We start from the raw sequence: 25261 nt of genomic DNA, 5'->3' as shown, positions 1-25261 counted from the left end.
ACTGGCGAAGCGTCTGAAGACATCCTGCACTTCAGTCTTGTAAAGGATTATGTGCACCCAAGTATATCTAGAGTAATCATCAACAATGACGAAGCCATAGAGGCAAGCAGTAGTAGTAAAAGTTGAGTAGTGAGTGGGGCCGAAAAGATCTATGTGGAGTAGTTCGAAGGGTTGAGTAGTAGTCATGATTGTCTTCGAAGGATGTTTTGCCCTTGTCATCTTCCCTGCTTCACAGGCACCGCATAAGTGATCTTTCTTGAACTTGACGCCCTCGATGCCTATGACATGCTTCTTCTTCGCAAGGGTGTGGAGGTTCCTCATGCCAGCATGCCCAAGCCTCCGATGCCAAAGCCAGCATTCTGAGGCTTTAGCAAGAAGACATACTGCAAGTTGTGGCCCTGCTGAGAAATCTACCACATACAAATCATCTTTCTGATACCCTTCAAACACTAGAGACTTGTCAGATTCCATTAGTACTAGGCAACGATATTTTCCAAACATTACGATCATGTTCAAATCGCAAAGCATTGAGACAGACATTAAGTTGAAGCCAAGGGATTCAACAAGCATGACTTTATCCATGTGTTGATCCTTTGAGATTGCAACTCTACCTAGACCCAATACCTTACTTTTACCAGTGTCAGCAAATGTGATGTGGCTCTTGTCGGATGGACGTAAGGTTGAGTCCATAAGAAGGCTTCTTTTGCCAGTCATGTGATTTGTACATCCACTGTCAATAATCCATTCTGAAGACTTTGAAGACGCTGGTGTCGTACCCTACAGTGCAGTTAGGGGGATAGGCTTCACGAAGAGAATTGTGAAGCAAAAACATTTGACGAACCAGTGGGTTATGAAAACTTAGATCCAGATTAGGACTAATAGGGAGAGTAGCATGCGATTCAGGAACGAAGTACATAATGATGCCATTCGGGCATTTTATCTTGTGCCCTACAAGATTTTTAAGGTCCCCAGCAATAGCGTCAGAAGATTTTGTTTTTCTGCTGGAGACGTTTCCCTGCAAAAGAGAGTTAAGCTTTCTTAACCACCCACATCTTCAAGGGTGGCTTAGAAGCAATAAGTCTAAGTGCGGCATCTGAGAATTTTGGCTTTGAAGCCTTAGCAAACAGTCTTGCAGGTGGACAATAATACTCATAGGAATAAGCAGAATAATTTTTGGTCATATGAACATGACGGTTCGATGAACCGCTCTCATATTCATATGCCTGAGTATGGTTTCCCTGCAAAACATTTGCATTAGTGTGACTTAGGTGAGTCCTCTGTTTGTATGAAGCCTTTGGACCGTATGAAGCTTTTGGTTTGTGGTTTTTCTTCTTCAAGTGAGGTGTCATGAAGACATTCACAGGAAGATTTTCCAGACACTTTTTCGGAACCCAGATCTTCTTCATAGGCGGTCCATTCCTGCAGTTAGTACCAATGTACCTGGCAAACACTTCACCATTCTGATTCTTAAACATTTTATAGTTTGCATCAAAGGATTCATCAATAATAATGGGGTTAGCACATGTGAAGCCAGATAAATTGGATGGATCTGCTGAAGGTTCCTTTGCAGCAACCCATGTGGTTTTGGGGTACTGCTCAGGTTTCCAGTAAGAGCCATCTGCATTTATTTTCCTTACGAACCCAACACCCTCTTTCCTAGGGTTTCGGTTCAGAATCTGCTTCTTGAGGACATCACATAATGTCTGATGTCCTTTAAGACTTTTGTACATCCCTGTTTCAAGCAATGTCTTCAACCTAGCATTCTCATCAACAATAGCAGTGGTATCCTCAGCAGAGGGGTTAGTTACCACATCAACAGTTGAAGATATTGCAACAGCAGTAGCAGTGGAACATTAAGCAACATAAGTAGCATTATCACGCTCAATGCATTTAAGACATGGTGGTTCAAATCCTTCCTGAGCGGAACTGATCTGTTCGGCGCGAAGTGACTCGTTTTCCTTTTGAAGATCTTCATGAGCCGCTCTCAACTTCTCAAGTTCTTGCTTCCTTTGAAGATAATCATAGGAAAGCTTTTCATGAGTTGTTGAGAGAGTATCAAGACGATCTTCAAGTTCCTGATACTTAACATGAAGATTTTTTATGTCTTCAATTAAGGATTCAGATCGAGTCATTTCAGCACCCAACAGATCATCGCTTCTGTCTAACAGTTTTTGAATATGTTCCATAGCTTTCTGTTGTTCAGTTGCAATTTTAGCAAGTTTGTAGCTGGGTTTTGAATCACAGTCAAAGTCATCGTCACTAGATGTTTGATAGCGAGTAGTGCGTGGGTTTACCTTGGCACCGCGTGCCATGAAGCAATAGGTAGGAGTGGAGTCGTTCTTGTCATTTGCATTGGTGTTGGTGATGAAGTCATTGTCTTCAGTGTTGAAGATGGACTTGGCGACGTATGCTGTAGCCAGACTCGCAATGCCAGAATCAGATTCCTCCTCAGACTCCACCTCTGCCTCCTCAGAAGCGGACTCCTCCTCTGAATCCATTTCCTTGCCAACAAACGCACGTGCCTTGCCAGATGAGCTCTTCTTGTGTGATGAAGACTTTGAGGAAGACTTGGAAGAAGACTTTGAGTATTTCTTCTTCTTCTTCTTGTCGTCAGAATCATATTCCTTGCTCTTCTTCTTCCTTCTGTTCTCATTCTCCCACTGTGGACACTCAGAGATGAAGTGTCCAGTTTTCTTGCACTTGTGACATGTTTTCTTCTTGTAGTCATGAGCAGAAGCTTCATCATTCCTTGAGCTTGATCGTGAAGATTTTCTGAAGCCTTTCTTCTTGGTGAATTTTTGGAACTTCTTCACTAGCATTGCAAGTTCCCTTCCAATATCTTCAGGATCATCAGAACTGCTGTCAGATTCTTCTTCAGATGAGGAAACAGCTTTTGCCTTCAAGGCACGAGTTCACCGATATCTCTTTTCTCAGAAAGCTGAAACTCATGTGTGTTGAGCTTCTCAAGTATGTCAGACGGATCGAGTGTCTTGAAATCAGGACGTTCTTGTATCATCAGGGCTAGGATGTCAAAACGAACTATCAAGTGATCTCAGCAGCGTTTTGACGATTTCATGTTTGGTGATCTCAGTGGCGCCGAGGGCTTGAAGCTCATTTGTGATGTCAGTGAGCCGGTCAAATGTGTGCTGGACATTCTCATTGTCATTTCGCTTGAAGCTGTTGAAGAGGTTGCGAAGAACACTGATTCTTTGATCTCTCTGGGTTGAGATGCCTTCATTGACCTTGGAGAGCCAGTCCCAGACCAGCTTGGATGTCTTCAAGGCACTCACACGGCCATACTGTCCTTTTGTCAGATGACCACAGATGATATTTTTGGCAGTAGAGTCCAGTTGAGTGAACTTCTTGACATCAGCAGCAGTGACACCTTCTCCAGCCATGGGAACGCCGTTCTCGACGACATACCATAGGTCGACGTCAATGGCTTCAAGATGCATGCGCATCTTATTCTTCCAGTAGGGATATTCAGTTCCATCGAAGACGGGGCACGCAGCGGACACTTTGATTATCCCTGCAGTCGACATAGCTAAAACTCCAGGTGGTTAAACCGAATCACACAGAAAGGGAGCACCTTGCTCTGATACCAATTGAAAGTGCGTTATATCGACTAGAGGGGGGGTGAATAGGCGATTTTTATGAAAGTCTTCAAAACGTGGGAGTTATGAAGACAAACAGTGAAGATTTTGCCTATTACTATGCAGCGGAAGTTAGATTACACTAGGCAAGCCATGGTCAAGTATTCAATAGAGTGAAAGCACAAAGACAAACGGCTGCAGTGTAATAAGGATCAGGTAGGAAGAAGATATGAAGCCAAACAGATCATACATTCACGTTGTGAAGACAAAAGATAAAGCAAGCATGCAATGGCTTCACAATGAGTAACAGTAAGAAAAAGGAAGTGAAGATGAAACCGGTGACTCGTTGAAGACAATGATGTGTTGGACCAGTTCCACTTGCTGTGACAACTGTACGTCTGGTTGGAGCGGCTAGGTATTTAAACCTTAGGACACACAGTCCCGGACACCCAGTCCTGAACACGCAGCTCAGGACACCAAGTCCTCACCGTATTCTCCTTGAGCTAAGGTCACATAGTCCTCGCCCAATCACTCTGGTAAGTCTTCAAGGTAGACTCCCAAACCTTCACAGACTTCGTTCACTGGCAATCCACAATGTCTCTTGGATGCTCTAAATGCGACGCCTAACCGTTTGGAGGATTCACAGTCCTCAAGTGTAATAAGTCTTCAGATCACACAGACAAGAAGACTTAAGTGATGCCCAATGTTCTCTGGCTCTGGGTGGTTAGGGCTTTTCTCCTCGCTAGGAATTTTCTCTCAAAGGCTTCGAGGTGGGTTGCTCTCAAACGACAAAAGCCGTGCACTGAAATCTGAGCAGCCAACCGTTTATGGTTGTAGGGGGTGGGCTATTTATAGCCACTTGGCAACCCGACCTGATTTGTCCGAAATGACCCTGGGTCACTAAGGAACTGACACGTGTCTCAATGGTCAGATTTCAAACTCTCATGGCAACTTTACTTGGGCTACAAGCAAAGCCGACTTGTCCGGCTCTGGACAAGATTCGCTCTCATTGTCTTCACTCGAAGACATAGGTTTTTGATTTAGGCATCACTTCAGTCATTCTGACTGGTTATCCTGGACCCCACTTAACAGTACGGTGGTTCCTATGACTCAACACAAAAGAAAAAGAACTACGAAAGATCTAAGTCTTCGAGCTCCATAGGCTTCATAACGTGTCTTCTTTTGTCATAGTCTTCAATGTGAATATCCTCATATACCACCTTTGGCTTCAATGTATTCATACATTTTTAGGGGTCATCTCTGGTAGTAAAACCGAATCAATGAGGGACTTCTACCTGTGTTATCCTGCAATTCTCACAAACACATTAGTCCCTCAACTAGGTTTGTCGTCAATACTCCAAAACCAACTAGGGGTGGCACTAGATGCACTTACAATTTCCCCCTTTTTGGTGATTGATGACAAACTAGTTGAAGTTTTCAACGGGGAATATAGTTTGTGAAATTTTAAAGGATAAGGAATTGTCTTCATAAGTTGCAAGGGCTCCCCCTAAAGATGTGCATATAAGTTAATTTGCTTTTGGAATGCAAATGCACATGGCAGGTTGTACTTGTGGAGATCCACTTCAGCTTATGATGACAATCCACTATGCATGTGAAAGTATATGAAGATAATGACATGCATAATGGAAAATGGACGTCTGGGGAATGAGATAAGTGCGGAATTTATCATCGCACATGCGGAATTTATCTTCGCAAAACAGGGTGGCAAACAAGTAGCAGACGACCATCGAGTTTTAGTGTTACAACTCAAAGAACCAAATGAAGCAAAAACGAGAGTTGTAAGCACGAAGCAAAATATAGCAAAACATAAAGCACCCGCCCATATGGACCCGCTTGAAGACTATCAACCCATACGCTTCTCCCCCTTTTGTCAGCAAGGACCAAAAAGGTTTGAAGACATAGAGTGTCTACTCGTTCTCAGGAGCAGCAGGGTCGTTGGAGGTGTTTGGCGGTGCAGAAGAGCTGGGAGGTGCTGAAGCAGGTGGCGGTGATGTAGCATCGTCTTCTTCATCAATGATTCTGGCAGTGACTGTGGCAGCAGATGAAGAAAACTCAGAGTCTTCAAGTGATGGTGTGTTGCGCATCACAGCCCATCTAGGAGGTGTGGTGTCAAACTTGAATCGCTCAGTGAAGCCATCCTCTTCAAGTTCAGCTTCAGTACACATCATTGAGAGCCCTTTCCATGTACGACGACAGGTTTCATGAGTGACGAAAGCATTCTTGGTGGCAAGATTTCGAAGACGATTAACATCCACCAAGAGGCTTTTCATCTGACGCTTTAGCCAGTCGTGATGCCTATCTTGTTTTTGATGAAGGGCCACAAGAAGCTCTCGGTCATTGAGAACACGAGCGCACTTCTTGGGTCTTGGAGCAGTTGCACTATCAGTGGCTTCAGTTGAAGCAGGGTGTGGCGCACGTGTAGTGCCAGCCAAAGGATACACCCTGGAGATGGCTTCAACACCTTCATCGTTCTGAGTGAAGCTCTGGTGTTCTGCATTCTGAAGACTCAACGGTTGCTTGGCAGGCTCAGGATATATAGCTTCAATAGAGGTATCCACATCTGGCAAGAAGATCCGATGGTTGCGGGATGAGGGCTGATATGAGATCGCAGAGTGAAGCTTGATCAGTCTCATTACCCAAGGAGCATAGAACTTTAAACCAAACAGATCTGAGCCTGATGCAGCGAGTCGGCATATGAAGAAATCCTGTGCGTTGAAGCATTTGCCATGAAGGATACAGAATATCAGAGTCTTCATTGCACCCTCAATCTTGGCATTTGGAGAGTGCCCTTTAATAGGCCAGAGAGTCCGCTGGAGAATATGATAGATTGTTCTGGGCAGGTACTCAAGGTCTTCAACAAAGAACTCTGTTGGATAAGGAGCATCGAGGGGCAGTGGCTTTATCATGGAGAGCATCTGACTCATATTTGGTTCAGGCCTTTGGAATATGCTCTCAAGAGCTTTAGTGTGTAGTGGACAACCTTCCTCGAAGAGTTCGCCACGAGTGGGCAGGCCAGTGAGCTCAATGATATCGAATGCATTGGCTTCGTGATGGACATTGCCGGTCATCCACTCCAAGGCCCAAGTCTTTGGATCTCTGTTGTATCCCTTGATGTGTAGGGTGGCATAGAATTGCAACAGAAGCTCTTCATTCCAGTGCTCTTCATCAGTTATAAACTTGCTTGAAGCAATCCAGCGCTTCCTCTAAGCAGGGCAGACCAGCAATGGCTTCAACATCAAGGCGCTTGTGAGGGAAGATGCGACCTTGGTTGTATAGGATGCATGAATAGTAGCTGCGCTGAGGATAGCTCCAGAACCTATCTGATGAAATCCTTTCCCTTGAATAGGGGTTCTTGGAGCTGTTGAAGAACGTATTGTCTGCCCTGAAGCTATTGATGTCAAAGGAGCCAGGTGCTGATGCAGGACCTGGGAATCTTGGCAGCCTTGGGACTGGCTTCTGGACATGAGGCCTGTGCTCAACATGGTAATCAAATTGAGGACCAGCAGCAGACTCAGGAACAGAAGTGTTTGGATCAGTAGCTTCGTTTTCTGCTGAAGCTTTTGGTGGGGAGGGCTCCACATTGGCTTCAGTGTGTGTTGTGGCAGCCTCAACATTTTCAGCCTCTGCTTGACTAGCTGGAGGGTCAGTCACAAGCACGTTCTCCTGGAGAACTGCTTCTTGGTGTAGTGGGGAAGTGGGATCTTGTGGTACTTCTTCATTTTCTTCGGCTGATGCAGCCGGAATGTCTTCAGCATAGACTTGAGGCCTTGGTCCTTTGCGAAGCCTGCGGAACGCAGACGACGCTTGTGGGGTTGGAGTGGGCTAGGCCTGAAAGTCTTCTTCCTCTTGAGGGCGATCCGCCCATGATGCATCTTGTGCAATTGGCGTCAGAGGACGACCAATGCTGATGAGCTCGCTTTGTTCATACTGAGGAAGGGCTGCATCATCTTGTACATTGTCCTAATGACCAATGTCTTCAGCAGCAATGGGGTCGGCTGCTGGTATGTCTTCAGCTTCAGGAGCCTCTGTGGAAGCAGGCTCATGAAACGTCAGTTAACGTTCTGCGTTCGGGTGTACCATAGCAATAGGTTCAACTATCAAGGGCTCTGTGGGAGTAGCCCGAGATTTCTTGATCTTTCTCTTCTTCTTGCTGGGGGCAGTAGGAGAGGCTTCAGAGCTCTTCCTCTTCCTGGCTTCAGCCTCAGCAGTTCTTGTCTTCTTGAGCTCTGAAGCTGTTGACCGGCTCTTTGGCTTCGAGCCAGTCGTTGCAATTGGGAAGACAATTGGAACTGCTTCTTGCCTTGGTGCCTCTGGTTCAGCTGGAACAGTCTTCTTCTTTTTCTTACCTTTGACAGGCTTGGCGAGCGATATCCGGACCGATTAACTGTCCGGCTCTGCTGCCCGAAGACCCAGCCCCAGCTCTACTAGTGAAGCTGCTGGTTCCGGCGCCTTATGTGGTGCCGGAGAAGAAGGCCAAGAAGAAGAAGACCATGGGGACTCGAAAGAGTGCCCGCAAGGTGGTGGTGTCGGACTCGTCATCCGACGAGTCCGAGACGCCCTCTTCCCGTGAAAACGAGGAGGAGGAAGAAGAAAACTCCCCCCCCCTAGCAGAGGGAGGAGAGAAGAGGAAGGCCGCCCCAACGGGGGAGGCCGAGGGGTCTAGGAAAAGGAAGACCCCTCCGCCGGACTACTCCCCCGATGCCGAAGAGGGCGGAGAGGAGTGGCCAAACAGGGCCAAGTGTCCGGCGAAATCGTAAGTTCGGATATCAGAGTAACTCATGATGTTCCTTTGTTGCATAGCTTTCCCTAATGTCGAATGTAATTATGCAGCCCGCCCCGGGCCGAACTCAATGAATCGTCGGGCGGCTCCCTGGACTCATCGGACGTGAACTCAGTTTCGCCCGCTGTCTCCCCCTGCACTGCAGACGACGCCGAAGTGGCGTCGCGACAAGCTACGGGGCAGGAGGAGGTGGTCCCGGAGGAGCCGCAAGGCAACCTCCCGGACTCCAGGAGTGAAGGGGATAAGGCCCCCCAGGGCTCCAAGTCTGGCTTTGTGCCGGACACCGCGCCGGAATCTTCCATAGTTCCGGACCGTGGCAGGCGAACTCCTTCTAAGAGGAGCAAGCCTTCTGAGCCGGCGGCTTCCGTCCAACCGGAGGTGCCGGACAATCTGGTGGAGGTGCTTGACGGCGCCTCCATCGACGAGGGGCACCATACTTGAAAGTGCGTTATATCGACTAGAGGGGGGGGGGTGAATAGGCGATTTTTATGAAAGTCTTCAAAACGTGGGAGTTATAAAGACAAACAGTGAAGATTTTGCCTATTACTATGCAGCGGAAGTTAGATTACACTAGGCAAGCCATGGTCAAGTATTCAATAGAGTGAAAGCACAAAGACAAACGGCTGCAGTGTAATAAGGATCAGGTAGGAAGAAGATATGAAGCCAAACATATCATACATTCACGTTGTGAAGACAAAAGATAAAGCAAGCATGCAATGGCTTCACAATGAGTAACAGTAAGAAAAAGGAAGTGAAGATGAAACCGGTGACTCGTTGAAGACAATGATGTGTTGGACCAGTTCCAGTTGCTGTGACAACTGTACGTCCGGTTGGAGGGGCTAGGTATTTAAACCTTAGGACACACAGTCCCGGACACCCAGTCCTGAACACGCAGCTCAGGACACCAAGTCCTCACCGTATTCTCCTTGAGCTAAGGTCACATAGTCCTCGCCCAATCACTCTGTTAAGTCTTCAAGGTAGACTCCCAAACCTTCACAGACTTCGTTCACTGGCAATCCACAATGTCTCTTGGATGCTCTGAACGCGACGCCTAACCGTGTGGAGGATTCACATTCCTCAAGTGTAATAAGTCTTCAGATCACACAGACAAGAAGACTTAAGTTATGCCCAATGTTCTCTGGCTCTGGGTGGTTAGGGCTTTTCTCCTCGCTAGGAATTTTCTCTCAAAGGCTTCGAGGTGGGTTGCTCTCAAACGACAAAAGCCGTGCACTGAAATCTGAGCAGCCAACCGTTTATGGTTGTAGGGGGTGGGCTATTTATAGCCACTTGGCAACCCGACCTGATTTGTACGAAATGACCCTGGGTCACTAAGGAACTGACACGTGTCTCAACGGTCAGATTTCAAACTCTCATGGCAACTTGGGGTACAAGCAAAGCTGACTTGTCCGGCTCTGGACAAGATTCGCTCTCATTGTCTTCACTCGAAGACATAGGTTTTTGATTTAGGCATCACTTCAGTCATTCTGACTGGTTCTCCTGGACCCCACTTAACAGTACGGTGGTTCCTATGACTTAACACAAAAGAAAAAGAACTACGAAAGATCTAAGTCTTCGAGCTCCATAGGCTTCATAACGTGTCTTCTTTTGTCATAGTCTTCAATGTGAATATCTTCATATACCACCTTTGGCTTCAATGTCTTCATACATTTTTAGGGGTCATCTCTGGTAGTAAAACCGAATCAATGAGGGACTTCTACCTGTGTTATCCTGCAATTCTCACAAACACATTAGTCCCTCAACTAGGTTTGTCGTCAATACTCCAAAACCAACTAGGGGTGGCACTAGATGCACTTACAGTACTATTATGAGTACGGTGATCCAGAAGGTTCAGTCCGCCAAGAGCGGACTGGCTGAAGCTTGCCCTTGCCTTCTAACAGGCTTCGAGGTAAGTAAAAATATGTTAAAATATTACCGCATAGACAGTAGCCCCTGATGCTCTGTTTGGCGTTCGGAAAGAAAAGCCGAATAGAGGATCTATTAAATTTCGCAGGAGTCTAACAATAAAGAGTCAATATGCGTATGCAGGCTTCACTGCTATCCACCGCCGCACTGACTGCGGAGGTGGGTGTCCTGAGACAGGACCTCGGGCGGACCGAGCAAGAGCTCGGCCTTGCCAAGCGGCAGCTCGAGGAGAAAGTAGGTAAGAAATACCTTACAGAAAAAGGTGCCTATAAAAAGACGTGATTGCAAAAAATAACAGGATTGTACTGCTTATTGTAGGGGCCACGATGTGGTGGCGACCCTCAAGCAGGCGCTATCTGAGGCCGAAAAGAAAGCGGCCGCAGAGCGCACCGAGCGAGAGAAACTTGAGGCCCGTGTCGGCGAGGTGCAGCAAGAGCTTCAGGCTCTCATGAAGAAACATGAGAGTCTGGAGCTTGAGTCAAAGACGCAAGCGTCCGAGCTCGCGGCGGCCCTTGAGACTGCCAAGTCTGCCAAGGCCGAAGCCCAAAAGGCCCTCCAAGATTTGGAGGAGGTGAAAAAGATAGCAGCGGGTAAGGCATTCTTTATGCAAAGCAGAAATATAAAATTAACTACTTGTTACTTACCCGAATCTGGAGCTCGCCAGGGGCATTCGCAGATCTTCCCCGCAGCGTATCCAATGCCGCCGCATTCTACCGAGCTGAAGAGGGCAGCTCGACGGAGAAGGTGTTCTGGTCTTAGTATGCTGAGGCCGGACACCCTGTGCCCTTAAGCGACTAGCTGAAACAGCTGGTCGAGCTCCACAAGGTGGCCGAACAGGCCATGAAGGGCTTCATAGTTCGGGTGTGGCCCGGAGAGGCCCTGCCTGGGAGCCACTTCGGGCTGGTGCGGCGGCTGGTGGAGGCCTGTCCCAGGCTCGAGGTCATCAAGCGCTCCGTCTGCATCGAAGGTGCCCATAGGGCCCTTGCCCGTTCAAAGGTGCACTGGGGTAAGATGGACGGTGAGAAGCTTGTTAGGGACGGGCCGCCGCCGGGGAAGGAGCATTGCAAGCCCGAGAACTATTACAAGGATATTCTTGCAGGTGCCCGCCTTATGGCGGATGAATGTACCAAGGATGTAATTTTTGAATGAACTCGCTCGTGTTTATCCTGTGCGCTGAAAACTTGTTCATATGCGCTAAGCAATGCTTATTGAATTTAAAATATTATTTTCTATGCGGCCGTTTATCAAAAATTGAGAGATGGCCAGTCGTCGGCTTCTGCCCCCATGCCACTAGTGCTGGGGTGTTCGGGATAAACCTGAGCGCTCTTTTTCCCATGGTTGGGTCCTTCGAGGGAGGCGCTCAGCACAACGAACCAGGCAATCGGACTATAATGCTTGAACACTCTCACTTAGCCATAGAACTTTATAATTTTAAATTTCGGCGAAGCCCCTAGTTCGGAAGACCGAGTTCGGGGCGCTATCCACGCCTTGGCCGGACAAAGCCAGCTCTTCGCTTGAAGCGGCATAAGTCTTTAGGGACTCGAAAAACCTCTCGAACAGCGACCGGTCTCTCGCCTCATCATGACAGTCAGTTTTAGCTTTCTCCACTGAGGTGCTTAACCCAGCTGAACCGGGGCACAATCGCAGTGGTTCTCCTAGTGCTACCTTAGCCGATATAGCAGAATGTAAGGCACCAAAACATAGGAGCCGGGCAAACCCAACTATTGACCCAAATCATGATTCGGAGCCGATGCATATAGTGCTATAAGTTCGGGGCGCCACACTTGTGAAAGTGTACGGATTTCTCACACCATAATGAGGGGTACTGAAGCCCCTGGCGTGTTTGCCGTACCATGGTGTATGGGTGCGATCATGTCATTTAATAAACATATATATGAAAAGAGGATAATGTAAAAAATAGACAAAAAGCTATGCATTGTTTATAGAGAGGCTATTTATCAAAGCCGAACGATACAAGTAGTGTGATAAGCACAAACATATTGGACTATTTAACATGTCCTGATCAGGGGCAGGCCGCGGAATTGTATTCAAAACAGGTATACCGCTCGTAACAGAGACCACCTGGGAGTTCCATAATGCGGCATGGCTTGTCTGCCTCCCTGGATCTTGCATCGTTTGTGCGGCAGTCGAATTGCCGGACAAGTCGTCCGAAGTATGGAGTCCTGAAAGTAAGAAAAAATTAAAAAAAAGAATCCGGCAGCCCCTAGTATGTTTTAAGCCGTATTTTGGGCGTGCCGTTATTGTGCCCCTTCCCCTGTGCCCATGGTATTTCAAGGGCGTAGTTATGTACACGAGGTACTGGTTTCGCTATGTCGCGAAAGCTGGGGTTGGGGCCACATTGCTACGCTTGCTCAGAGTATGCCAGGCGGTCCTGGTGTGGGTTACTCCGGGCGCGCTTGGCAGTGTCTGGCTTTTTAATGGCCGGACTGGAGAATTACCTGAGAAGGCTACTTTGTACCTCCGCTGCGAGAGCCGCCGTATGCTCCTCCGTACGAAGGGAGCGTTCGGTGTTTCCGTTGACCGTAATTACTCCTCGAGGGCCTAGCATCTTGAGCTTGAGATATGCGTAGTGCGGCACCGCATTGAACTTTGCGAATGCGGTTCGTCCGAGTAGGGCGTGATAGCCACTGCGAAATGGGACTATATCGAAGATTAACTCTTCGCTTCGGAAATTGTCCGGGGATCTGAAGACCACGTCAAGTGTTACTGAGTCTGTACAGTTGGCTTCTACACCTGGTATAACGCCTTTAAAGGTCGTTCTTATGGCGTGGCTTGTCTACTCCCCTAGTTCTTGCATCGTTTGTACGGCAATTGAACTGCCGAACAGGCCTTCCAAAGGGAGTCCTGAAAGTAAGAGAAAATTAAAAAAATCGGCAGCCCCTGGTGCGATTTAAGCTGTGTTTCGGGCATGCCGTGACGGTGCCCCTCCCCCTGTACCCATGGTATTTCTAGAGCGTAGTTATGTACACGAAGTACTGGTGTCGCATTTTTGCGAGGGCTGGGGTTGGGGCCGCATTGCTACGCCTGCTCGGATCGTGCCATGTGGTCTTGTTGTAGGTTACTCCGGGCGTGCTTGACGGTGTCTGGTCGTTTAATGGCCGGACTAGAGAACTGCCTGGAGAGGCTGCTTTGTACTTCCCCTGCAAGGGCCGCCGTGTGCTCCTCCGTTCGGAGGGAGCGTTCGGTGTTTCCATTGACCGTAATTACTCCTCGAGGGCCTGGCATCTTGAGCTTAAGGTATGCGTAGTGCGGTACCGCATTGAACTTGGCGAATGCGGTTCGCCCGAGTAGTGCGTGATAGCCACTGCGGAATGGGACTATGTCAAAGATTAACTCCTCGCTTCAGAAATTATCCGGAGATCCGAAGACCACTTCGAGTGTGACTGAGCCTGTACAGGTGGCCTCTACACCTGGTATTACGCCTTTAAAGGTCGTTTTGGTGGGCTTAATCCTCGAGGGATCTATGCCCATTTTCCGCACTGTATCCTGATAAAGCAGGTTCAGGCTACTGCCGCCGTCCATGAGGACTCTTGTGAGGTAAAATCCGTCGATGATTGGGTTGAGAACCAATGCGGCAAAGCCGCCATGACGGGTGCTAGTGGGATGGTCCCTTCGATCAAAAGTGATCAGGCGGGAGGACCATGGGTTGAACTTTGGGGCGACTGGCACCATCGCGTATACGTCCCGTAGCGCACGCCTCCGCTCCCGCTTGGGTATGTGGGTTTCGTATATCATGTTCACCGTCCGCACTTGTGGGGGAAAGCCCTTCTGTCCATTGTTGTTCGGCGGCTTGGGCTCCTCGTCGTCGCTGTGTAGCCCCTTGTCTCTGTTTTCGGCCCTTAACTTGCCTGCCTGCTTGAACACCCAACAATCCCTGTTTGTGTGATTGGCTGGCCTTTCGGGGGTGCCATGTATCTGGCACAAGCGATCGAGTATTCGGTCCAAACTGGACGGGCCCTGAGTATTCTTTTTGAATGGCTTTTTCCGCTGTCCGGATTTATAGCCTTTGAATCCGGCATTGACTGCCGTGTCTTCATTGCTGTCGCTGTTAACGCGGCGTTTTTGCTTATTCCGACGTGTCCTGCCACTTTTGTCCTTGGTATCTGAATTACCAGGGTTCTTTGATAAGTTGTTACTGCGAGCTAGCCAGCTGTCTTCTCCCGCGCAAAAGCGGGTCATGAGTGTCGTGAGGGCTGCCATGGATTTCGGCTTTACCTGTCCCAGGTGCCGGGCAAGCCACTCATCGCGGATGTTATGCTTGAAGGCTGCTAGGGCCTCTGCGTCCGGACAGTCGACTATCTGCTTTTTCCTTGTTAGGAACCGTGTCCAGAATTGTCTGGCCGATTCCTCTGGGTGTTGAATTATGTGGCTTAAGTCGTCGACATCCGGCGGTCGCACGTAAGTGCCTGGAAGTTGTCGAGGAATGCGGCTTCCAGGTCCTCCCAAGAACCGATTGAGTCTGCTGGCAAGCTGTTAATCCAATGCCGGGCCGGTCCTTTAAGTTTGAGTGGGAGGTATTTGATGGCGTGTAGATCATCGTCGCGTGCCATGTGGATGTGGAGGAGATAATCCTCGATCCATACCGCCGGATCTGTTGTGCCATCGTATGATTTGATGTTTATGGGTTTGAAACCCTCTCAGATTTTATGATCCATTACTTCATTCATGAAGCATAGCGGGTGTGCGGTGCCTCTGTACTGGGCTATATCACGACGCAGCTCGGAAGAGGTATGTCTGTTGTGTTCGGCCCGGCCGGATTTGTTGTATCCGGAGTGAAGATCATTGTCACATGCCGTAGGGCGCCTGCGCGATCCGTAGATCGATCTTGTTTGTCTTGCCTTATCCTCCAGTATGTCTCGCAGGTCGGGCGCATTTTCCCGTGCCTTAGTTGAGCGGCGTCGGGGCATGGCTTGAGTGGAGGGCCGAGAGGCCTCTGTGTCGCGGCCGCGAGGTGGCTGGTGATGTAGGTGCTTCCTCCTCTGATCGGGGTAGCGGCCTGCGCTTCGGGTAACTCTTGGAGGGGCGTTCGAGTTCATACTCTTCGGCCGCAAGGACTTCAGTCCATCTGTCAGCTAGCAAATCTTGGCCAGCTCTAAGCTGTTGCTGCTTTTTCTTGAGGCTACTTTCCGTGGCTAAAAGCCTGTGTTTAAAATGCTCTTGTTCGGCGGGGTCTGATGGTATGACGAATTCGTCGTCATCGAGGCTTGCCTCGTCTTCGGAGGGAGGCGTATAGTTATCATCCTCGACCTCTCGGTCTGCCGCTCTCTCATGAGGGCAGGCTTCTCCATCTTCCTGTGCCGAATCTTGCCGAGGTGGGTGTTCTTCGGCGCTATCCGGGGTAGTATTATCTCCCGTGCCGGAATCACCGTTTTTGCTTTGGCGGGATTTAGAGCGGCGCCGCTGACGCCGGCGCTTTGGCTGTTTCTTGGGGGCGTCATCCCCCACTGATCCATCGCCATCTCCATCTTTTGTAGTATCCACCATATATATGTCATATGACGAGGTGGCCTTCCAGCGCCCTACAGGTGCTGGTTCCTGTTCATCTCCTACATAGTCGTCCATGCCGTCGATGTCTTCGGAGCTGAAGTTAAGCGTGTCGGTTAGATCGTCGACAGTGGCTACAAAGTGGGTGGTGGGTGGGCTTTGAATTTCCTCATTGTCCGTATCCCACCCTCGCTGACCGTAGTCCGGCTAGGGCTCTCCTGATAAAGAGAGAGACTTAAGAGAATTCGGGATGTCGCCAAAAGGCGAATGCTGAAAGATGTCTGTGGCGTTGAACTCCATTATCGGCGCCCAATCGGATTCGATCGGCAGGGGCGCAGGGGGTTCGGAGTTCGGAGAGGAATCCGGCTCCTTGGAGTCATGGGCCATGCGAAGTGCGGGGTTGGAGTTCGGCTCGATCGCTTTTGGGATCGCAACCCCCGAGGTGACGTCCAACCGCTCATCCTCGATTGGCGCAATAGGCTCCGAGTTAGGGGTCGGAACCGATGCGTGTGCGGCCTCCAAGGCGCTGTTTGGCGGCAGAGCTATATCATGCCCATCGAGATAGTGCGACGCGCTTGGCTGTGGCTCGAATCCGTTGAAGATCAAGTCCCCGTGGATGTCAGCCGTGTAGTATAGGCTTCCAAACCTGACCTGATGGCCAGGGGCGTAGCTTTCGATCTGCTCAAGGTGGCCAAGTGAATTGGCCTGTAGAGGGAAGCCGCTGAAGACGAAGATCTGTCCGGGGAGCAATGTCTCACCCTGGACCGCATCGTTGTTGACGATCAAACGAGCCATCGGGCCTAAAGGCGACGACACAGAGGAACTCTCAATGAAAGCACCAATGTCGGTGTCAAAACCGGCAGATCTCGGGTAGGGGGTCCTGAACTGTGCGTCAAGGCCGGATGGTAACAGGAGACAAGGGACACGATGTTTTTACCCAGGTTCAGGCCCTCTCGATGGAGGTAATACCCTACTCCTGCTTGATTAATATTGATGATATGGGTAGTACAAGAGTAGATCTACCACGAGATCAAGGAGGCTAAACCCTAGAAGCTAGCCCATGGCATGATTGTTGTGTATGGAGTTGATTGCCTACGGACTACAACCCTCCGGTTTATATAGACACCGGATAGGGTTAGGGTTACATAGAGTCGGTTACAATGGTAGGAGATCTTGAATATCCGCATCGCCAAGCTTGCCTTCCACGCCAAGGAAAGTCCCATCCGGACACGGGACGAAGTCTTCAATCTTGTATCTTCATAGTCCAGGAGTCCGGCTGAAGGTATAGTTCGGCTATCCGAACACCCCCTAATCCAGGACTCCATCAGTTAGGGTTACACAAAGTCGGTTACAATGGTAGGAGATCTACATATCCGTATCGCCATGCTTGCCTTCCACGCCAAGGAAAGTCCCTTCCGGACACGGGATGGAGTCTTCAATCTTGTATCTTCATAGTCCAGGAGTCTGGCTGAAGGTATAGTCCGGCCATCCGGACACCCCCTAATCCAGGACTCCCTCAGTAGCCCCCAAACCAGGCTTCAATGATGATGAGTCCGGCACGCAGATTGTCTTCGGAATTGCAAGGCGGGTTCTCCTCCAAATTCCGTGTACCTGTTGAATAAAGTCCGGTTTCTTGTAAATGTGGCGCTCCTTGGCTTCTACGCCCAATAATGGTCATCTCCCATGTGTCAAACGAATATGAAAAGTCTGAGTGTTTTTACATCCACACCCCTAGCCGCGTAAATGAGCCGCCCATTTAAGGGGACGAGGATTTAGATCCAAACCACACCTTCTCCCCTTCGCGAGTGTTCATCAGAGTGCATCCGACAAAGGTCCATACCACCATGGCCAGCCGTCGCAACTCCTCCTCTCGCCCTTCCAGCCCTCAGCCTGGATATTGGAAGAGATGCTCCATCCCGCATAGCGAGCTAGTGACGCTCCAGACCAAGGGATTTCTCCCCCCGGCCTATATGGTCCCGGTTCGAGCCGGTAGTGCCATCTATAATGGCGGAGAGCAAGCGGAGAGTGCCCCTAATCCCTCCAAAGGAGAGCAGGTATGCCTCGTCCCTTATTTAATAAGAGGGCTCGGATTTCCAATCCATCCGTTCCTATGGGGGCTCCTGGAGTTCTATGGCCTCCAGCTACACAATCTTACGCCTGCCTCCGTATAGCATATCGCGGGCTTCGTAGCCCTCTGCGAGCTGTTTTTGGGTGTTGAGGCTCATTTCAGGATGTGGAAAGAGCTATTCTACCTTGTGCCCCGCTCTCAGAAGGGGTCGATGTATCAAGTGGGCGGAGCCAAAGTGTGGCGCACCGCCGGGACCGGATATCTATCCGGAACCCCAAAGAAGGCGTCCGGGGACTGGCCTTCGGAATGGTTTTACTAGAGGACGTCCCGCTGCCGGATCCTGTCCGGATCAGCCTCCCTGAGTTCAACAGTGCTCCACTAAAGAAGCGCCTAAGTTGGCACCCACGGAGCCCTCAGAGGGAAAGTGACAAGGACGTCCGTTACCTGATGAGACGGATAAGATTGTTAGCTCATTTCGGACTGACCATGATCGGGGTCATGGCCGCATGCATCATGCGAGGGGTGCAGCCGGTACAGTACAGAGGCCACCCCATGTGGGATTTCAACGGGGAGGACGACGCCACCCGATACGGCCGTAAGGGACCGGATTCGGCTACGGCCCTAACAAAGACCTTGTCCTCTTTGTACAAGGGAGAAGAGGAGGAATTTCTCCGCGTCAACCCACAGGGTGGATTTTCTATGTACAATCCCCCAAGCTGGGTAAGTGGTTTACTTGCCCATCCGTTTTATATTCCCATTGTTAAATATTCAGTATAACGACTTTAACGCAGGAACTGCGCCAGGCTGTTAAAGAAATAAACAGCCCTCCTCCACAACCCGAGGACCGAGGAAGGTCCCTCGACCCGGCCTCTCAAGAGGATCCGGACTTATCTGTGGAGCTGATTGATGGAGTGTTCCATCAATTGATCAAGGACAATGCCTTGGTGTCCATTACGGCTGATTACCCAGGGTTAATCTCGACCTCCCAGGTAACGGAGATCAAAGTCCTGGTACCCCGAATAGGGGTTCGCCCTCTCGTGTTTTCAGTTTCCTGATTACAACCGAGCTTTGCAGGGGAGGTTTTTGAGACGGGAGGCCGAACCTGCGGCGACAAGCCAACGAGGGGCCGCAGGGCCCCGTGGGCAGAAAAGAGGTGTTGCCCGGACCGAGGCGTCAGCGCAAAGGTATGGCGCGCCCCCTTATCCCAGGTGTTATACCTTCAAGGCATATTAACACTCATGCTCTCTTCAGGACAAAGAGACCTCGCCGGACTATATCCGGAGAGGCTGCCAATCGCGCCTCCACCAGCCAGGCTCCAAAGCCTGGTCCGGAGGGGGAGGCGAACACAAGGCGCGCACCGGACGCTCCTCCGACGGAGGATGTGGACAGGTTGTCTGCCACCAACTATGAGGTGGAGAGTGCCATGAACCACAAGCGTCGCCGGACAATTCTTCGCGATGCTTGTTTCTCCCGAGAGGCATTAGATGCCTTCAATTTGGGAGATGCGTACCTCCGTGCCGCTCAAAATGGTCTAGCCAGAGCCATGGAGCAATATGTAAAAGACATACGGGTAAGAAAATTTTGGTGATTATATATATATATATATATATTAGTAGCCCCGAGACTTGAAACAGTTAGAATAACTGATTTAAGGATCATTTGTTATGCAGGTTCTTACAGAAAAGAATTCCGTACTGTCCCAGGAGCTGGAAGAGTGCAAAGCCCAACTTGAGGCCGCACTAGCCGCGGCAGGGGAGCCCGAGGAGACCCCCTCTGGTAATATACACTTCGAAAGATAAGTATTTTGTGAAGCACGGCATGGGTACGAATCTGACAAATGAATTTGCAGATGGCGCCGGATTGAGTCCGGAAAGGCAACAACTTCTACGCCAGCTGAAGGCTGGTGAGAAGGTGCTGACAAAGGTGAGGCGGGAGAAGAACGATCTCCAAGATGCCAACACCAAGCTGGGCGTCGACCTGAAAGATGTTCGTGCCCAGCTATCAGACTCCGTTAAGGAGAATCAGCGGCTTCGACGCGGCATATTTAGTAAGTGCTTGAACGAACCTTTGAAAAAAAGTTCGGCGGGGAAGTCGACTAATCAGAGTAATGTCTGTAGGTGTGCTAACAGGTCGTCCTGTAGAGGAGATGCCCGGTTCTATAGGTGACCTTCTTCCCGAGCTCTCGCAACTGCTCGAGCGAGTTCGGCAGGCGATGCAAGGCGTCGCCCAGGCCTTGTGGCCATCCATCTCCATGCCCGAAGGTCTTGGAGCGCTTGCGGAGAAGCTAAAGGGAGCACGGCGGCGCTTCCGATTGTGGAAGATATTGGCCTGCCGTCAAGGCGCTAGGGAGGCCTGGGCCATGGTGAAGACGCGGTACACAAAGGCTGACCCCAACCACATGGCCGAGGACGGTCCTGTAGGGCCCGATGGGAAGGAGATCCCTGTAAGCTTAGTATACGGCCAAGTAGAATTGGCCACAAAGTATTCCCGGTAGGACTGTAAATTAGACAGCCTGTTAGATGGTATTGTAGAGGCATACAATCAGTCAGAATGACTATGTAATTTAATTGACATTTATAATGCCTTCTAGCCGGATTGTAGATCGTTTGTCATGGCCGACCTTTTCGCTTCAGCCTCGGGACCTGACGGTCCGGAGTGTGTCAGAATTCCCATGCGGTTATATAAGAACCGGGGAATGCATGGAGACCAGGCGTAGGGGTCATTAGTGCGTGAACAGACAAGTGCCCGACTAGTTATGTTATATTACATGGTTAGTAAGAAACATCTTCCGGGGAGAATAGTTCCATTAGGGGTTCCTTTCCCTGGGAGGCATGCCCTAAAGTGCATGCCAATTCTGCGAAAAAGACGCGAGAAAAAACATCTGGGGGCGCATAAATAAATAAGTGAAAAGATCATCTTTTAGGTCACCGACCGAATATTCCCTTAAGAACGCTAGCTTTCGGCTTCACCCAGTCTGATATACACATCCGGCTGATCCGGCAGTAACAATCGCAGAGGTGCTCCCTTTACCGCCTAGCCGAATAATCGGGAACGTAGGGGTAAGCACAGGAGCCAGGCAACCCAGCTTGGCCAAAACTTAAGTCATATCGATGCATATAATGGTGAAATAAAAGGTACATGCGGAAGTGTAACACATGTGTTGGGCGTGAAGCCCATATAAATAAGCTTCAGTTAAAAGAAGCCCCCAGCTTTAATGAGTGCGAATAGCACGTCATTTGATGAGCCTTTAAAGGCTATAAGAGAAAGGAAGGGGAGATGGAGAGAAATGTAAGACAGACAGTATATAAAAAATGGACAGAGGAAGGAGACGAACACAGAGTCCGGCACTAGGCATAGAATCTTCGGAGACGGGCTGCGTTCCATGGGTTCGGCTCGAGTCGGTTATCCGATGCATCTCGCAGGCGATACGCTCCACCAGTCAGGACTTGGTCAATTATGAAGGGACCTTCCCACTTGGGCTTGAGTTTGTCCTTTTTCTTGTCCGACAGGCGTAGAACTAATTCGCCAATGTTGTAATTTTTGGCCCGTACTTCTCTGCTTTGGTATCTTCGAGCGTGCTGTTGATAGAATGCGGAACGGGCTTTTGCCATGTCACGCTCCTCCTCCAATGCGTCCAAACTATCCTCCCGATCGAGCTCGGCTTCTCTTTCTTCGTACATGTGCACTCGAGGTGAGTAATGAATTATGTCGCAAGGCAAAACTGCCTCTGCGTCATACACCACAAAGAATGGTGTGTATCCGGTGGTGCGATTCGGCGTGGTCCGCAGCCCCCAGAGTACGGAGTCGAGCTCCTCTACCCAGTGCGTGTTAGATTCCTTGAGGGACCGCACTAATCTGGGTTTGATGCCGCTCATGATAAGACCATTTGCACGTTCGACCTGGCCATTAGTTTGTGGGTGATAGACGGAAGCATAATCGAGCTTGATGCCCATGTTTTTGCACCTGAGTTTTACCTCATCGGCTGTAAAGTTTGTGCCGTTATCAGTGATGATGCTGTGGGGGACGCCGTAACAGTGTACAACCCCGGATATAAAGTCTATCACCGGTCCGGATTCGGCCGTCTTAACAGGCTTGCCTTCTATCCATTTGGTGAACTTATCCACCATGACCAGTAAGTATTTTTGCTTGTGGGTTCCGCCTTTAAGGGGTCCAACCATGTCAAGCCCCCAGACCGCAAAGGGCCAAGTGATGGGGATAGTTTGGAGGGCGGTGGGTGGCATATGGCTTTGGTTTGCAAAGAGCTGGCAGCCGACGCATCGTTGGACTAAGTCCGGGCGTCTGCCCGGGCCGTCGGCCAATAAAAGCTTGTACGGAAGGCTTTGCTCACAAGGGACCGAGCTGCAGCGTGATGACCGCCGAGTCCGGCATGAATTTCAGCCAGGAGGTTCCACCCTTCCTCTTCGGAGATGCACCTTTGAAGGACTCCGGTAGTGCTTTTCTTATAAAGCTCTCCCTCTTGGACTTTGTAGGTTTTGGATCGCCGCACTATGCAGCGTGCCTCATTTTGGTCCTCGGGGAGCTCCTGCCTAGTAAGGTAGGCAAGGAATGGTTCTGTCCACGGGGCGATGACGGCCATTATTACGTGGGCTGAAGGTGTTATTTCATTGGCAGAGCCTCCGATTGTGTCAGAATGTTCGGTGCCGGGCAGTGCGGTTGGGTCCGGGCTGTTATTGTTCGGCTCCCCTTCCCATACTATGGATGGCTTGAATAGCCTTTCCAAGAAGATGTTGGGGGGGACTACATCGTGTTTTGCGCCGATGCATGCCAGGACATCTGCCGCCTGATTATTTTCCCGGGCTATACGGTGAAATTCAAGCCCTTCGAACCGAGCTAACATTTTTAGGACGGCGTTGCGGTAAGCTGCCATTTTTGGATCCTTGGCATTGAAGTCTCCATTTATTTGGGACATTGCGAGGTTCAAGTCCCCGCGCACCTCTAGGCGTTGAATGCGAATGGATACTGCCATCCGGAGACCATGTAAAAGGGCCTCATATTCGGCTGCTTTGTTGGAGTCTGTGTACATAATCTGGAGTACGTATTGAACTGTGTCTCCTATGGGGGACGTCAAAACGACGCCAGCACCTAGTCCGGCCAACCTCTTGGAGCCGTCGAAATGCATGATCCAATTTGAATATGTGTCGTACTCTTTAGGGAGTTCGGCCTCCGTCCATTCTGCGACGAAGTCGGCCAAAACTTGCGACTTGATGGCTCGCCGTGGCTTATAAGTTATGTCGAACGGGAGGAGCTCAATGGCCCATTTTGCAATCCAACCCGTTGCGTCACTGTTGTTTATAATATCGTTAAGTGGTACTTCCGAGGCTAATGTTATTGAACACTCTTGAAAGTAGCATCGTAGCTTCCGGGATGCCATGAATACCGCGTACGCAATCTTTTGATAATGCGGGTACCGTGATTTGCATGGAGTGAGGACAGTGGACACATAATAGTCCGGCTTTTGAAGGGGGAATTTGTGTCCGCCCGTTTCTCATTCGACGACGAGTACTGCGCTTACAACCTGATGTGTTGCTGCAATGTACAATAGCATTGGTTCGCCAATGTTTGGCGCGGCCAGGACTGGGTTTGTTGCCTATATGGCTTTTATTTCGTCGAGTCCGGCCGTGGCTGCATCCGTCCATTCGAAGTGTTCGGTGCACCGAAGGAGGCGGTAAAGGGGTAGGGCCTTTTCTCCCAAGCGGGAGATAAAGTGGCTTAGAGCCGCCACGCATCCGGTTAACTTTTGTATTTGTTTGAGGTCCTTTGGGATATCCAATTGTGACAGAGCTTGGATCTTGGCTGGATTTCCTTCAATTCCTCTACCGGATACAATGAAGCCCAAGAGCTTTCCGGCTGGAACACCAAAAACGCATTTTTCCGGGTTGAGCTTGATGTCGTATGTTCGGAGGTTATCAAATGTGAGCCTCAAGTCGTCTACTAGATATTCGACATGTCTTGTTTTGACGACCACATCATCTACATATGCCTCCACTGTTTTGCCAATCTGGTTTGCCAGACATGTCTGAATCATGCGCTGATATGTTGCGCCGGCGTTTTTGAGCCCGAAGGGCATTGTGTTGAAGCAGAATGGGCCGTATGGTGTGATAAATGCCGTTGCGGCTTGGTCTGATTCTGCCATCTTGATTTGATGGTAGCCGGAAGATGCGCCGAGGAAACACAACGAATCGTGTCCTGAAGTAGCGTCGATAATTTGATCGATGCGGGGGAGGGGGAAGGGATCCTTTGGGCAAGCCTTGTTAAGGTCTTTAAAATCAACGCACAGGCGCCAGGATTTGTCCTTCTTTGGTACCATCACCAGGTTTGCTAGCCAGTCCGGATGTTTTATATCTCTGATGAATCCGGCCTCCAATAGCTTTGCTAGCTCCTCTCCCATGGCCTGTCTCTTAGGTTCGGAAAAACACCGAAGAGCTTGTTTGACAGGTTTAAATCCTTTTAGGATATTTAAGCTGTGCTCGGCCAGCCTGCGTGGGATTCCTGGCATGTCTGAAGGGTGCCAGGCGCAAATGTCCCAGTTCTCTCGTAGGAACTCTCGCAGTGCGGCGTCTACATCAGGGTTTAATTGTGCCCCGATGGAAGCTGTTTTATTGGGGTCCATTGGATGGACCTGGAATTTGACTATTTCGTCCGCCGGTTTAAAGGAGGTGGACTTGGATCTTTTGTCGAGTACCAGATCGTCCCTATTCACCATGGAGCGCAGCGCAGTCAGTTCCTCAGCCGCTAGGGCTTCGGATAGTGCCTCGAGGGCCAGTGCGGCTGTCTTGTTTTTGGCGCGGAGTGCTATGTCCGGATCACTAGCGAGAGTGATGATCCTGTTAGGCCCGGGCATCTTGAGCTTCATGTACCCGTAATGGGGTATTGCTTGGAAGATTGTAAACGCTTCCCTCCCTAGCAGAGCGTGATAACCTGTGATAGCCTGGCTTATTAGGGATGATAGACTACTCATATCAATAAGGAGTTCCTTCTTTTCCGGGAGCCCATTCGGACAGAACTCCAAAGTTAAGCGTGCTCAGCTTGGAGTAGTGTCAGGATGGGTGACCGACCGGGAAGTTGCTCCCAGGTGCGCACGAGTGAGGACAAAGTGCGTAGAAAAGACTAGTATTGATCTGTGGGGCCAGTCTAGATCCCGCCAGGAGTAACAACCACCGGCGGGTGTGTCCGGGGCATTACAAGTTGGTATCAGAGCCGACCCTCGCGGTTACACGGATGGTTGCGGACAGGTGTGTGGTCATGTTGTTCATGACGTTTGTGACCCGTCGTGGCACCCGGCATGGCACATGTACCGGACTGGAAGCACAGACGTTTGTGCCAAGAGGGAACGTTCCTGTGGCCCGACCA

The sequence above is a fragment of the Triticum urartu genome, chromosome 2A (assembly GCF_056163025.1).
Source record: "Triticum urartu cultivar PI428250 chromosome 2A, HENAU_Tu73, whole genome shotgun sequence".
In the NCBI taxonomy this organism is placed as follows: domain Eukaryota; kingdom Viridiplantae; phylum Streptophyta; class Magnoliopsida; order Poales; family Poaceae; genus Triticum; species Triticum urartu.
Note: the sequence above shows the minus strand (reverse complement) of the source record.